The sequence below is a fragment of the Phoca vitulina genome, unplaced genomic scaffold, assembly GCF_004348235.1.
Source record: "Phoca vitulina isolate PV1807 unplaced genomic scaffold, GSC_HSeal_1.0 scaffold6, whole genome shotgun sequence".
In the NCBI taxonomy this organism is placed as follows: domain Eukaryota; kingdom Metazoa; phylum Chordata; class Mammalia; order Carnivora; family Phocidae; genus Phoca; species Phoca vitulina.
Genome location: NW_022589709.1, coordinates 22,999,470 through 23,013,238, shown reverse-complemented (window position 1 = coordinate 23,013,238; position 13,769 = coordinate 22,999,470).

Here is a 13,769-nt window from a genome sequence, read left to right as displayed (position 1 = left end):
GGCAAATTAATTTTGAGAAGGGAGAGAGCAGCTGGGCTCTAGCCCGCAGAGCTACGCTAGCTGTATCTGCTAATAAAGTTGCTGCCGTCGCCCCCTCCTCTCAACGCACGCGTGGAGCCGGAAGGCACGGGGAGTTCTCTGCCGTTTTCCTTCAGGGTTTTGCTTGGAGCCAGGTCAGTCCTTCTCCCTTGTTCTCTAGATTCCAAGAGTTCCTGCTGTGCTGTGTCAGCAACTTGAGTGCAGCGATTGATAAGCACCCCTTTCCAACAGAGTCATCCTCTACAGTTTACAATGCCACTTTCTTTGAAATTTGATTAAATACGTACTCTTAGACATTTCTACAATTCAAACGTAATTCCTCCCCATCGCGCTTGTACGTGTGGTATTTTCTGTGACGTTCCATGGAAGGTCTTACATGGAGATATTTCCTAGGTGTTGATTTAAAGATAAATAGTCTGAAAGAAAACCACATTCGAAGACAGTTCCAAATTTAGTTAGTCTTCTAAGAAAACATCAGATGGGAAATGGGAAGAGTAGGAGATATAAGTTAGAACACACGTAGATGCGGTAAAAATCTTGCTCGGTCTTTGTCGTTCTACTAGCCTCCACGCTAAGGGCTGATGTTAGCCCCAAACTCTGCATTAAGTCTCCTTTCCCAGCCAACTGATACCCCCAGGACAGCCAGCACACACGAGCCACCGGGTTTTCTTTTCTTCTCTTACCCACTGCCTTGTTCTGTTCTGTTACCATTCAATCCTTTATATATATATATATATATATATATATATATATATACACACACATACATATATACATACACAAACACACATATATATAGGATATATATAAATTATGTAATATATATAAATCAGGACTATATCTTGTTTTGGTGCAAACCCTCTTTCCCTTGATTTTTTTTCTAGTTCCACCTCTTAAGCATTGCCAGAGTTCCCCAACACTAAATCCCAGGAACCATCCTTGCTCTGTTGTTTAGAGGAATAGAATGAGCCAAACGGGCAAAGCCAGAATTCTCTTTTGCAGGAGAGAAGAAAGGCTGGGAATACTTATATTTTAATATTTTTTTTAATGGTTACGGTTTTGTCGCTGGGTACACATGACCTTCTTCTAAAAATACATAAAAAAAATCGTACCATTTTCTGCCTTTCAGAAGAGCTGTGGGGCACGGGGAGTGGGTGAGGCCGGGGGTTAGTTTTAGGTGTTTCGTATAGTGAAATGCGTCTACTGAGACATTGACGACCTGAGGAGGAGTTAACAGAGAGACAGGAAGAATGAAGGCTTTTCATATCATTTAATAATGTCATTTAATACTAAAACATTAATTTTTTATATTTTGATTGATGAATAGCTCTATGACTATCTTCATTTGTAAGAGTTGAACATTTTAAATAATTTATACTTGATTTTATGTAAGAAAACAGAGAAGCTAAGTAACTGGTGAGGTGGGTTTGGTGGCACGTTGCTCAGACTGCCCAGGCACAGCCCGTGCCTACCTCTGTAGCCTTTAATAAATGGCCAAACAGAACTTATCCTAGGGCTGCCTTTGGTGGGCTGTCAGCCAGTTTGCCACCTCTGCTCCACATTTATCTCTATTAGAGACACAGATTGGAAAGCTGCCGCTGGCTTCTGATGTCAGATAGTGTGCCATCCAACTACACATTAATAAATAAGGACAGAAAATAGAATCACGGCTTTTGGCCTATCTGTGGCAGACAGACTGGCCCTTAGGGCGCGCCCAGTTTCTGGAACAAATTAAAGAGATTACTATAGAATTATGGTGAGCAGTGTTCAAATCTGAGCATCTGCTATTTTGTGCCCAGTACTGTGCTAGATAAAGATAATGGAAAACATAAGAGAAAGAGAAAAATACTGTGATTGGTTTTAGAGCCATCTGCAATTTTGTAGGGGAAACATGACAACACACTGGAAATAACTAATGGATAGTACATAGGCGCAGTGGGTAAGGTTCAAGGTGTGTAGTTCAGATAATGCGCATTAGAGGAGTTTTGTAGTACTTGTTTCTGCTTCAACAACTCCATCGTCCACGAGCCCTGGGAAATAGATAATGTCATTCCATGTTCACATCTTCAAAATCTTTAAATATGGCATGACTGTCAGCATTGAGTCAAAAATTGGCCAGTAATACATTTCCACATTTACTTTGGACTCATAGATGTACAGATGAGTTAGAATTGGCCCTGAAAAGAATAGTGTGACCCCTAGAAGTGTCTTTGCCACTTGCTGGAAGGCTTGGGTCATTGTTCTTCTTTGGTTCTAAAATGTCCAATGACATGGCATGACCCAAATGGCTAAGCCATTCGTTCATTCAGTACATAATTAGAAGTTGCTACTATGTGCCAGGTTTTTTTTGCTAGCTTTCTCAGATTTCAAATTCTAGGAAGATAAAGCACAGAATTTAGTATCAGGAAATCTGGGTTATAATCCTGGCTCTCTCCTTAATTTATAGTGAGGCAGAATGAAAGTCAATTTACCTACCTTGGCTTCAACTCCACATTTGTGAATGAGAAATTGGCTACATCTGTTGTTTATAGACTGTGCTCCATGGAATTCTGTGATTCCTTTCTCAAGGTTGCCTAGGGGTTATTCTAGAACAGTGGTTGTCAACCAGGGGCAGTTCCTCACCCTTCCCTTCACTCCCAGAGGACATTTTGATGATATCTTGGGGAATGTGTTTGCTTTTGGCATCTAGTGGGTAGAGGCCGCAGATGCTGCTAAAAATCCTACAATGCATGAGGTAGCTCCCACAACAAAGAATTATGTGGCCCCCAATTGCCAAAAACACTCAGGTGGAGAAACCCTACTGTGGGAAATGTGTAGGAGCCTGAGCTGGTGGGGCTCTGGGCCCCTAACCCACTAACGCCAAAGCATATCTACATCTGTTTGCTGGGTACAGCAGGCATGAATTTGACAGGCAGTGAACAAATGTGCAAACTTGAACCTTATGTTCTATAATTGAGCTTAAATTATATCTTAACCCCCCCACTTTGGTTCTCAGTCGACTCAGTTCACACAAAGGTATTTCAAGGTTCTGCTCCTTTCTCTTTTTCTCTTTAGCTCTGAATCTGTCTCCAGGGCTTAAAAATCATCCTGGCATTGGAAGAAGTGCGTGCAGGTCTAGTCCACTGCCACCTTTGATGCTACACTCTTCTCTGAAGTCAGGCAGCCCTCTCTGCTAGTCTTCAGCCATCAGGGTTTTTGTTTTGCTTTTGTTTTCTTTAAGATTCCGTTTGTTTCGAGCAGTTTAGGTTCACAGCAAAATTGAAGGGAAGGTATAGAGATTTCCCATGTACCCCCCTGCCCTCACACATGTACAGTCTCCCCCGTTATCAGCATCTCCTAGCAGAGTGGGGTATTTGTTGCAATTGATGAGCCTACACTGACACGTCATAGCCACCCAGAGTCCGTAGTTTACCTCAGGGCTCACTCTTGATGTTGTACATTCTGTGGGTTTGGACAAACACAAAATGACACATATCCATCATTACGGTGTCATACGAAGTGTTTTCGATGCCCCCCCAAAATGCTGTGTTCACCTATTCATCCCTCTTCCTCCTCAACTCCTGGAAACCATTGGTCTTTTTGCTGTCTCCATAGTTTTTCCTTTTCCAGGATGTCAGAGAGTTAAAATCATATAGTATGTAGCCTTCTCAGATTGGCTTCTTTCACTAAGTAATATGGATCTAAGCTTCCCCCATGTCATTTCATAGCTTGAGCTCATTTCTTTTTAGTTGTGAATAATAGCCCGTTCTCTAGGTTTACCACAGTTTATCTGTTCACTTACTGAAGGACATACTGGTTGCTTCCAAGTTTTGGCGGTTAAGAAGAAAGCTTCTAGGAACATCCGTGTGCAGGTTTCTGTGTGGACAGAAGTTTTCAGCTTGAGTCATCAGTTTCTCTTGCTGCTCTTGTCCCTGACCTGCCATAACCACTAGCTCAAGGGCCTCACAGCATGCACAACAGCATGCTCTGATCAAGGCTATGTCTGGTTCATTCCCTCAGCCACTTGTGTTCCCATTTAGGGGAGTCACTGGAAATTTTCAGATTTGTTCCCTTACCCTCTGGGCTGTGGAGCCTCCGGGCAGGGCTCTCTCGGATCCTTTCTGCCTATCCCTGACCTGCCACCGTTTCTACTCATGGATCTGGTCCCATGATGGTGAGGGGGACTTCTCTGTAAGGCTCCCTGGCACCCCTCATGGGGCTCTGAGAAGTGGGGTACATTTTTCTCCAGCTCTCAGACCCCCCCAGTCCTATCTAGATTTCCTTTGCAGGGACCCCCACCAGCAGCCATCTATTGTTATCCCCTCCACTATCCTTTTCTGCTCCCAGCTGGGTTGAAATTTATCTCTTTGTAAGAGTGGAAAATGGCTCCTACGTAATCTGGCATTTTTTTTTTAACCTTATTGTATATATATAAAATTAATGCTAGCATTTTTTTCAAAACTGCCATTTCAATAAATGCTTTCTTCTTTCAAAATCCTTCCTCTTGAAATAGAAAAACTTTGTCTTTTAAGCTATTAACTCTGCCATGAATTTCAAAACCCTAAATGTAAGAATTGCCTTCTTTGAAACCCGTCAGTATCTGGCCTCTCCTAATGATATGGAATGCCACTGATTCAGTGGATAGCTCCAGTTTCGGTGTGCTTTAAAAAACGAAAGGAAAGAAGGAAGAAGGGGAAAAGGAAGGTAAGTGAAAGGAAGGGTTAAAAATCCCTGAGTCAATGGTCTTTATTTGTATTGTTTCATCATAAAGTGATCTGAATATGTTAAGAGTCTGGGTCTCTTATCTGAGCCTATTACTCTCTTTCCTTGATGATAATGTTCTTCCCTAAAGGGACCATGGGAATAGAGGCCTCTGGAGTTTCTGTAAGAAAGGAAGGAGATCCACATGGAATTTTTCCTTTGAAACTCATTGTCAATGGGAAAACAGGATTGGATAATTAGAAACATTTTACATAGACATATGGCTAAATACTACTCATGTGTTATTCCTACGCAGAGTATTTTTTCCTGATCACCTGGAAATATTCAAAGAGAGCAAAATTTTTTTCCTAAATGGGAAAAATAATATAATTTCCCAAATTTAGGGATTAAGGAATCTATCTCCCTGAATCTCTTTTTATCATATGTCCTATCAATCTATCATCATATACGTATTGAGTATTTGGTATAGGAGGTAATTTCTGCCTATTATTTAGGAGACTAAGATGTGAATCTCCAGTGGTGGGGCAAGAGTTTATTTGAAAGGCATTGCATTTCATTCATTCATTCCAAGAATATTTATTGAAAGTACATTGTAGTCCTGCCTGGGTTATTAACTAGTGACGTGATTCTGAAAAAAGTCACTTAATCTTTATATGGCTCAATTCTTGAATCTTTAAAACTGAGGGCTATTTCTGTGGTTCTATTTTAACAGAAAGGTGTACCTTTTTCTCCCACTAGCCACCCCAAGATACACACAGCTTTCATAAAACCTAATGTGCACATGAATGTAACTCCTATGTGCACATGAATGTAACAGTTAATGATTTAAACTGTCATTGGTTAAGTACTCAATCGGTTATTTTTCACCCGCGTTGTCTTACGTAGCAATAATTATCTGATCAACTGCACAGCAAGTAACAATTACCAATCTAATAAATGTAAGCTATTGGGAACCCAGGAACTCAAATCCATTTTGACTACAAATAAACTTTCTGTATTTCAGATAAAGTCTAAACTATAACATTTATATTTTTATTTGAAGTAATTTGACAAATAAGACACTTCAGCTGAAAACAAGGTAAAACCAATCTTATTTTCCCTTTTCTTTCCATTTAATTTTCTAAGTTGGGCAAAATTTAATCAATGAAGGGTCATGTTGAAAGCTAACACATTTATCTGGTGGTCAGGTTTCTGATTAAAGAAGGAACGTTGAACTTGTTGTCAGGACAACATTCTGGGAAATGCAGCTGTTCAGTCATGTTGCATCTGCTATTGGAATCATTTATTATGAAATTCATTCATTTAAAAGAAGGTGTAGATAATTAGATTTTCACCTCAAAGCTTTGCTGTCTGGTGGGAGCTAACATTTTAAATTGAGGGGACTTTGGGAAGGGCAGATTTATATGGGAATTACTAGGGTCCCAAGGAAAAATAACGTACCCACCATTGCTAAACCTCCTGGCATGCTACCAAAATGCCTCCCTGGAGGTTTTCCATCTCTGTTAATGCTCATATTCCCATCTTTTCTTGAAAAAGGGACTATCCGGTTATTGATACTGGGTGATAATTCTCTGGGTTCACATGTTCACATTTACCTTTGAATTAGAGTAGCTGATAACTCTACTATCCACTGACTGTGTAACTCATTTTCCCTGAAATTCTGGTTTAAGATAAGACTTGCAGTCTCCAGATGGAACAGGTGCTTGTGTTTAAAAGTCTGTGCGTGTGTACTTGTGTATGTGAAAAGCAGAAATAGTGCTTGAGGAGTGCAATACAGGTCTTGCCATAGATCCCATTCTTACCCTTTCTGCAGTCTGAAAGATTGATTGTAATGCCAATCCCAAAGCTGGCTCTATTTTGGGTTATTATGAAATGCTGGCCAAAGCATTCACTTACTCTTTCTTCCTTGCCAAGGTATTTGATGAAGACAGTGATGGGCTCCAGAGCAGTTTCTGTTGCTATTAGTCAACACGTGGTAAAAGCCTAGTCTAGTACATTTTTTTGCAAACATGAACAAGCCAGGAGTTTTGCCCTTTAAAAATTCACATGGCTTTAAGATGAATAAATAAAAATAACTTGGGTATGTACCACTGTCATCTGAAATTTCATTTATAGCAGATACTGTTACAGTGTTTCTGTTATTACAGATTCAATATTGACTGGAGTTGCCTCTAGATCCCTATCACCTAGCTATTATGTAGGTGAGGAATATAATCCTTGGCTAGGTCGCTCAGATGCTTCTGCTTTACAAATTCTGTTCTTAGGGAGAACTCTGAATGCCTCAGTATTTAAAGTGAACACAACCAAGAATCATCTTTTGAACCAATAAGACCTAATCTCTGGAAGAATATGACTACAATTGTTTCTTCTCCCTAAATGTTCATATACTCAGAAGAAGCACGGAAGAGAGTTTATGGATCATTTGAAGCATATCAGGATCTGTTTAATGCGGAGCGGCATTGGGGGCTGCATATTTTCGGTTGTGAAAGGGAAATTAATAAAAGATGGAGATGATCATGGCTCCTGTGGAAGTCAGCTTGCAGTACAGGTATGACTGCCTCCCCCCGAGGTTTACACAGCGAGATAAGCTCAGCTGCTGATTGTCTTGGGGTGTTTTGCAAAGGCCTGTCACAATGCAGTGTGATGAGTATGTATCAAAGCACCATCCACCACCACAGGTCAAAATATTCTGATACCTTGTATTTATGTAGCACCCGGCTCTAGGGACCTCACAATGCCGACACACAACATTACTCCCTGATTACATTTCACAAGCCCTGGCAGCAGTAGGGTGACCGCTGTGCAAACCCAGCCCTAACTGCCTGCTCTGAGTGTGGAAACAGAACAATACTTGGAAATTCAGCCCCGAGTTTGAACTTGAAGTGCAGTGCTGCATGATGAATTAAAGGCAAGGAGGCTTGGGCTGGCCGGCTTAAAAGGCTTTTTCTCCAGAGCCACATTAAGTGTAAAAATTAGGTTCAAGGATAGAGTGATCATGGTTAGTAATATTAAAAAAAAATGGCTGGGTGTATGGATTATTATTAAGGAATAAAATGAGAAATCAGTTATCAAGAGAAAGATTGTCTAGCTCGTGGATTCAGTCTAACCACCATTTGTTTCCTGCATGTCAGTGGCTCATCAACACACAGTAAAGGAACTATGCTTATTTTAATCTCTATCATGCCATAGCTCTACTGTGGGAGAGAAGTGTAACAGAGGCAGGAGAAATTTGTGGCCCAGGGAGCATCATATACATTCAAGCTATCTGGAACTGGCAGACCTCCCAGTTCAGCAATTTAGCACATTTATTGGGAGTAATGGAATACACCTCTATATCAGAGGGACGTGTACTCAATCTTTTGCATCGTATTTTCTGGATATGAGTATCAATGTTTTCACTGACTATGCTGTGAAGCATATGGGGTCCTCAAAGCCCAGAAAAACGTGTGGCTGCGATTTCCACTTAACAGTAATGTCCCTAGTATAGAGGCTTATTTACAACAAACTAATGATACTGAAGTTGCTACCTCCCTCCCTGCTTCCGCCCACCTTTTTTCCTGGCATCTGGTACATGGACCAAGGGCAGTGATTCCTTCTCTTCTTTTATTAGCTTGGCCTGATATTTACAGGTGGAATGATAATCATCTTATTTTCATATGTGAGAAAATCCAGGTAAACCTTCAAGAACCGAACCATCATTAGGACATTAATCCATATTGAATAACTTGCCAATATATTGTCATCACTGTCAGAAGGAAAGAATGAATTGAAATTCATAACTATGGGTCATTATGACGAGTGTAGGGACATTTTAGTTCTTTTTCTTCAGTACTCAGAATGAATGAATGTATAACAGACCAAAGATCATCTTAGACCTGGACAATTGTGACTTTTGCCATAGGCTCAGTGCTTTAGTGGAACCCTCTCTAGTCTTGTTCTTATTGCTTCACTTCTGATGAGGAGAGGAGTGCCTTGGGGGCCAAGGGAACATGTCTGTTTAAAACCTACTCTCCTGTTGTAGACCATGTTCTGGGTACCCACAGTCTGGTATTGACTGGCCCCAGATCCACTTCCAGTGATTTTGTGTGCCTTTTTCTAAGACTTCTCTGAGGACAAAGGACAATTGTTTCAGGGGTGTGTGGATGGAGCTTGGATTTCTGGATTGCACATTCCGAGTATGCTTGTGAGGTCCTTCACCATGCGATTGCTAATACGAACAAGACGGGGAAGTGGATGTCCTATGAGCTGGGTCTCTATTGGTACTCTTGCCCTGTACCCTGCAAATATTAGGTGTGGGTTAGTGTAGACATGTGCCAAACAACCTAGTCCCCTCCACCGTATCCACCGGTATACCTCCATAGTGAATTTTAGGCTTCTGGCTATATAACTAAATTTTTATTTTTTCTTGATTTGCTTCAAAGCTTTGACCCTCTTCCTTTTTGCTAAAACCCAAAGGCCAACCTCAGATTACATACCACTTTTTCAATCTTCTTAAATCTTTGTAGGGACAAAGAATGCTAAAGGCAGCACACATATACTCAATCAAGAAAGTAATTTTGGAAATGATGGTCTGCAAAATGGATAAGGCAATTAGGTAAGATGCCAGTAGGCATGCTTTTAATGCTCAGGGTGAAGCTATGTTGAGGGATTTTGTGTGTGTTTATAACTGATTGACCCCTGGCCTGCTTTAGTCCCTGCTTCTTGGAAATGATTTTCATATCCCCCGTTTTTCATCAGTGATTTCTTTCCTTTCCATATGGCAAGTGTGAGTCTGGCAAGGCTCAGTATCAGCAGGACTCTGAGATGAGTAGACAGAGTAGCTGTTCTGGGAATGGGTGTAATTTCACAGAAGCTAGCCAGGTCTGTCCTCTTCTCAATCTAATACCTCTCCTGGTCTGTAGTTCATGCCTTACAAAGTAGGGTTGGGGCTGGGCAGCAAAGGGATAGGAAATGGAAGACTCTGGGAACTTGAGAGAAGGGAAGAGGGATCAGTGAAGAGGTGAAAGGTACAGCAGAGAGATGGCAACTAAGCTTGGTCTTTTATAAAAAGTTTTAATCAAGGAGAGGCTTGGCAAAGTGAATACCTGTTTACAGATTGTATCATAGGCATTTAAAATCATTTCTTAGGGTAGATTCCTCAAAGTGAGCATAGATGGGTCAGAGGTATCAATATTTTGAGGCTCTTCATATCTATGTCAGATTGTAATCTGCACTCCAATTAGAAGTGTCTGAGGGTTCCTATTTTATAGGGTCTTTGCTGGTGTTAGCAATTATTTCTTTTTTATTATTTAAAAAAATGCTTTGCTTCATAGCTAAAATGTTACCTTCCAATTTTCATTTTATTTTCTATTATTAATGAATCAACTAGTTTTCAATATGTTGCCTTGTATTTTCTCTTTTAAAATTATTTGTTTAGGTCTTTTGCCCATATACGTATATTGGAATCTTAGTATTTTAGTTAGATAAACCTTCCTTTTAGATACCAAATGGCACAGCTAGCATATATATGTACAAAAGAGCATACCATGGAAATAGTACAAAATGATAAGATAGCAAATGGCACAGCTAGTGTATGTATGTAAAAAGTGACCAGTGTAATGTGTTTTCAACCCAATGAACTTTTTTTTTTTTTTTGGTGTGTATACCCAGGCATGCTCTTTTCTTTTCTATTTTATTTTTAAAAAATTGGTTTGTGATATTATAGTAATTGAGTGATTTAGGATGAGGATACAACTGATTTTGTCCCATTACAAAACTATATTTAAAGGCTGATCATTTAAAATCCAGCCAGAAGCTACTGTGGGTCATCAACTGAATCATAACTGTAGCTAATTCTAACTTGTTTTTAAGTCAGCTAACAAATGTTTTTCTTGTAAGCACTGATATGTGATACATATAAGCTGATTTTCTCAGCAGCAGAAAAAAAAAATTTAAAGAGCTTTTTGCTCCTGTGGGAAATATTACAGAGAGATCTGTTAAGAGAGAGGGAAGCTTGAGCCAAAGGCTTTCCCTTGGTCCCCAGAGACAGTGGAAATGAAATGGCCACTTGAATCACAGTCTCCATTTGCTATAGGAGTTTACACTGAAGCCTTCTTTCACGTAATTTTCTGGACTAGATTATTTCTAAATCATTTTTTTTTTTTATTTTAAAAGAGTAACGCATATACCATGGGTGAAGAATGGGAAGGCATAATAAAATGTACTTGTATCTCAAACTAAATCAAACTTGATCTTTTCTGAGTGGTTCAAGAGGTTACTCTTTTCATTCATTTATTCATTGTTCAATTAGTATTTATTGAGCTCTGTGCTTAAGTCATGAAGCTAGGTGCAAAGGGGATATAAAAACAACTCAGGATCCTGCCTCACCAGCATGTGTGGTTGAGTAGGTATGATGTGGCACATTCTTAAACTGAAATAATCTAACTGAAATTGATAAACACGGAAGAGGTTCAGCCAAAGTGCCCTGGATATTCAGTGTGGGGAGAGCATCCAAATATTCCTACCTTGACGAGACTTTGGAACTGTTGCTTAGTGTTCCATGTCCTTGTGTTGTGTAGTCTGAGGAGCTATACTGCGAATAGCAGAACTTCCTGGGTGTGCAGCGCCACTGCATTGCTGTCCAGCAGAGGATCCCTCCATGGTTAAAGGAGGCAATTGAGGTTTTGTGGCAAGGTAGCATACTTTTCTTCTGCTTTCCATTTGGGATATTATTTCTTACCCATTGAGTATAATCTGATGGTATTGAATTAGTGATGATGTCCTTCTTAACTAAATTTGACACATTAACTAAGCCATGCTAAACCTGTAAATCTACTCTAGAATTTGAAATCTAGAATAAAGTGACAGAATTCATCCTCTTTGGATTATTACTACAGTTCCTATTTCCAGTCTTGGTTTCTGCTCATTTCTGAGTCTGGTGCTCTAAACTTCCTGAGGTTATTTTTCAAAATCTTCACCTGAGGGAGGTTAGCTTGAGTTGAGTTTTTGGTACTACTATATGGAATATCTGTTGTTTCCTCTTCCAGACGCATTTTGACTGTTCTCTGCCCTGCTGTGTGTCTGTCCAGGAGGCTGACTTGAATGGACTATATCAAGAAGTTTCTCTTTACCTCTGGTTTCTGGTTGGGTTTTGACAAAACGGAGTTTGTATAGGAGAACAGAAGAAGGAGAGTGCGATCATATCTCTTTGTCCCTTCCTTGTGAAGTCGACCTTGGGCTGCTGTGTTTGTCAACTAGGTTCTGACTATAAGGGATGAAGAACTGCCATGCTAAGTAAACACAGAACACTACCAAATCTCTTATGCTAAAGTTAGGGAATTGGTAGCGAAGTGGTGAGACCCTGAGTATTGAACGAGATTAGATATGAGCAAGACTGAGAAATTTTTACTTCTGATTTTCCCAGAGCTCCCTCTTGAAGAGGGAGCCTGTTCTCATTCCTTTTCCATTTGAGGAAACTAACTCTCCTCTGCTTAAAGTTTTTCAATGACTGCCCTTGAGATAGTGTTTCAATTGCTTCAGAAGTTGATATCCATCTTCTTGGGCCTTCACCCCCTGCACATTTCCTTGTGGTCCATGAAAAGAGTTAGATCCTAACATTGACCAGGACTGCTTTAAAAAAGAAAAAAAAAAGCCTATATACTGTAAAAGTAAATGGCCTTATAAAATGGGTTTGGAGGTATTCTCTTGTCTTAAATTTCTTGAAAGAGTTTAAGAAAGCTTGGTGTTAATTCTTTCTTCAATGTTTGGTAGAATTTACCAGTGAAGCCGTTTGGTCCTGGGTTATTCTTTTTGGGAATTTTTTTTTTAATATTGATTCAATCTCCTATTTGTTATTGATCTGTTTAGGTTTTCTTTTTTTTCATGATTCATTCTTGTTAGGTTGTATGTTTTTAAGAATTAATTTCTTCTAGGTTATCCAATTTGTTGGTGTATAATTGTCAAAAGTATTCGCAGCATTACCCTGATATCAAAATGAGACAAAGATATTACAAAACAAGCAAACAAACAAATTATAGGTGAATACCCACAATGAACATAGATGCAAACATCCTTGATAAAATGCTACATTAAAAGGATCATACACCATAACCAAGTAGGATTTAATCCTGGGATTCAGGTATGGTTCAACATACACAAATCAACTAATGTAATATACCACCTTAATAGAATGAAGGGAAAAAATAGAATAAAAGATAAAAACTACATGATCATCTCAATAGATACAAAGAAAGCATTTGGTAAAATTCAGCATCCTTTCATGACAAAAATGAGGTGTAGAAGAAATTCACTTCAACATAATCAATTCCATATATGAAAATCCCACAACTAATGTTACACTCAATGGTGAAAAATTAAAAAGTTTTTTTCTAAGATCATGAAGAACGCAAGGATGCTCACTCTCACTATTTCTATTAAACATAGTACTGGAAGTCCTAGCCAGAACAGCTGGGCAAGAAAAAGAAATAAAAGGCATACAAATCAGAAAGAAGTAAAATTACCTGTTTGCAGATGGCATGATCTTATATATAGAAAACCCTAAAGACTTCATGAAAACGAAAACAGAATTTGATAAATTTGTAGGATACAAAATCAACATGCAAAAATCAGTTATGTTTCTATACACTACAAGGGAATGATTCAAAAAGGAAATTAAGAAAGCCATGCCACTTATAATAGCACCAAAAGGAATAAAATATTTAGGAATAACCTTAACCAAGGAGATAAAAGACTTGTACATTGAAAACTCTAAAACATTAATTAAAAAAATTAACGATACAAATAAATGGGAAGATATCCTATGTTCACAGATTGAAACACTTAATGTTAAAATGTTCATACTACCCAAAGTGATCTACAGATTCAATGCAGTCCTTACCAAAATCCCAGTGACATTTTTTTATAGGAATAGGAAAGCAAATCCTAAAATTCATATGGTAACACAAAAACCTGAAATAGCCAAAGCAATCTTAAGAAAGAAGAGCAAAGGTAGAGGCATAAAAACAAACATATACTGATGGAACAGAATAGAG